The sequence below is a fragment of the Rutidosis leptorrhynchoides genome, chromosome 2, assembly GCF_046630445.1.
Source record: "Rutidosis leptorrhynchoides isolate AG116_Rl617_1_P2 chromosome 2, CSIRO_AGI_Rlap_v1, whole genome shotgun sequence".
NCBI classification, from domain to species: domain Eukaryota; kingdom Viridiplantae; phylum Streptophyta; class Magnoliopsida; order Asterales; family Asteraceae; genus Rutidosis; species Rutidosis leptorrhynchoides.
Window position 1 is genome coordinate 634,027,104 of NC_092334.1, and position 3,053 is coordinate 634,030,156.

At 40.6% G+C, this 3,053-nt stretch overlaps 1 non-coding gene across 1 annotated transcript; it reads left to right on the forward strand.

The window, feature by feature from the left end:
* Positions 1–578: 578 nt before the first annotated feature.
* Positions 579–685, forward strand: LOC139895150 (small nucleolar RNA R71). The gene has a single exon (XR_011775615.1). It is a non-coding gene; the product is annotated as a small nucleolar RNA R71 (small nucleolar RNA).
* Positions 686–3,053: the final 2,368 nt, after the last annotated feature.

Consider the following 3,053-nt stretch of genomic DNA (forward strand, 5'->3'; position numbering starts at 1 on the left):
AAGGTCTTCCTAACACCACTGGTGTGTGTAGGTCTTCCTTAATGTCCATCACTACAAAATCTGTAGGATACAAGAATTGGTTGACTTTCACCAAGACGTTCTCAACTATGCCCTTAGGATATCGAATTGTGTGATCGGCAAATTGGATTGTCATTTTGGTTGGTGACAAGTCTCCTAACTCTAATCTCTGATAGAGAGAGTAGGGGATTAGGTTGATACTTACTCCTAAATCTGCTAGCGCATGAATGGTTCCAGATTGGTAGATTGAAAATGGAAAAACGAATCGGCCCGTATCTCCTAGTTTAGGTGGTAGAGAGTTTCTAAGTAATGCAGAGCATTCTTCACTCAGTGGAATTTTGATGGCCTTCGTTTGATTGTTAAGTGCAGATAGTGGGGCAGATGATGAAGTTGTTTCACCACTGTTCCAGTCATGATGATGCATTGTCATGTTCTCGAGCAATTCCCATGCTTCGTCTGCGGTTTGGTTTATCAGATTCCCCTGAGCTGATGCATCGATCGTCGTCCTATGATTTACCGTAAGACCATTGTAGAAGGTACAGATTTGGGCTGACCGTTCTAGCTGGTGATTAGGGCATTTCTTTAGCATGGTTTTGAATCGCTCCCATGCAGTGTAAAGAGATTCATCATAACTTTGTTTGAAGTTAATGATGTCATTCTTCAGTTTGGTTTGTTTAGAAGGAGGGAAATATTTGGTTAGGAATTTAGTAGCCATCTCCGTCCATGACGTGATGGAATCTTTTTCCAGTCCTTCGAACCAAGTTTGAACATGATGAGTGAGAGAATAGGGGAACAAGTATAGCCGGACTATATCTTGTCCTATCCCTGGCTGTTTGTAGGAGTTCGAAAGAGATATGAATTTATCAAGGTGAGAATTAGGATCATCATACGGTAATCCTTGAAACTGACAGCTATTCTGAATGAGTTGGATGATGTGATGTTTTAACTCGAACGAGTGTCCTTGAATCTCTGGAAATCTGATTGGTCCTCCTCGACCTTCAATCGAGGGTTTGGTATTTTCTGCTAAAGTAACACGTAACGCCATTCGATTTCTGATTCGTGCTTCCTTGCGTGCTTTAGAGATTATTGTGTCTGGATCAGGTACGAATAACAACGACCCTGGTCTAGATCGGGTTTGGGTCATACACTAGGTATGCCTTTTTGTTTTTTAATTTTTCGCAAATAAACTAAATTATAATAAGCTAAACTAATCTAAAGTAATCTAATCTAGGGTAATCTAATTCTAAGGTAATCTAATTTAATCTAATTTTAATCTAAGGTAATATAAGGTAATCTAATTTAATTAACTAACTATCCTAAGGTGGAATATGTTTTTGATTCTGGCTACTGATTCCCTGGTATTTCGGTAACAGAGCTCCGCACGAACTATTTAACAAACCAAGTGGCCAGGCCGACTACGGAGAGACAGGATCCTTGTGGTCCCAATATAATTGGCGACTGTTCAGAAAATCCAATAACCAAGTCCGTGTATAATTGTCTTTCTTAGACACCACTAAATGCTTATGAATAAGTTTGATAGAGAGTAGTATTGCCTGATACCAGTTCCCCGGCAGCGGCGCCCAAAACTAGTATCCTCCCGTGATATGGCCGAAACGGACGGTTTTATTCGCGCGGTGTCGTCAGACCACAGCTCGCCAGGATCAGCCACTCGGGGGAGGAGGGTACTGTTTTAAATTTATATTTAGCTGGGCCTAAATCTTACTACTCCTTATAAGTAAGGGAAGTTTGACCTAGGGTCGTATTTTTGAGATATCAGTAGAATCGAACCTATATTTAAGCCTAAGATAGTTAGGGAGTAGTGAATATTTATTTTGGGGTTTTTCTAGTTTATAAGACAGATAAAGTAAATGCGATAAAATTCGTAATTCAGATAAGGTTAAAGTGAGTGCATAGTATGACTTCATCAGTTATTCTGCCGAGATTATGGAATGCTGGCTCATGAATAGGCAGAGGCCTTGTATTCATTACACTGGTCCTAAACGCCCCTGTCATAAGACATGTCACTGGGTACTGCATTAGGCTTGAAGATTCTGAATAGACAGCAACGTCCCTTACCCCCGACGCCCGTGCAGTCTGACTACAGGCATACACGTTCAGACGGCTCATCCAATTGAGCGACTCAGTTGGGTGACGTATTAACATTCCGAAATGGTCTAAACTTTCTTAAGCATAATAGAATACATGGTTTACCATATCCGAGAGACGTGATGCGTTTCAATGCTTTCGTTAATAAGTGGTAAAAGATAATTAGGCCCTTAAAAAGAGTTCAACCATAAAGAACACCATGGCCAAGTCAAGCTGGCTTCCATGAACACTTTTGGTTATCCTAACGGTCCAATCCTTTATGTGTCTAAACAAACAGTTCCTTAATTAACTAAGAATCCCTCAAGTGGGGTGCAATGCTTGAGACCGCGTTATGGTGCAGTGTACTGGTCAACACTAACCAGGTTCCATGGCCTTACTTAGCAGAGATACAACTTACAACAACCGATGTGCTTCAGCGTGCACGTACGAAGTTTATATGCTTGGTGACTACACTAGCATGGTCTAGGACCGACAATGTACTAAGGGTCTAGTCAGATGTTTCACTACGAAAGAGTCCTCAGTCGGAATCCAGAGCTTGATAGACTTACTACAGCTGGTGTGCCTCAGTCGATCTTACGTTGTATTCGATAGACTTCTCTTACCAAGGGGTGACACAGATAGTGTACTCTGAATCGGGGTTCGCGACTTCTCAATAACAGAGCCTATAACTACGTTCTATTAGTTGGAAAAGCGATTGAGTTTAAAGCATAATCGGAAAGCATTTCAACAGCATACACAGACCATAATATTATTTCGGCATTATAACTACTTACGTAATAGCATACACTAAAGATAACTACTCGCTAATCATGGCAACAATATCATAAAACATTATATAAGATAAAGGATAGAAGTACCAGTAGATTAAACGAGTTCTGAATACAAAAGTGACAACTTCAAGACTTCAGGCCGCTCCTAATACAATCTTC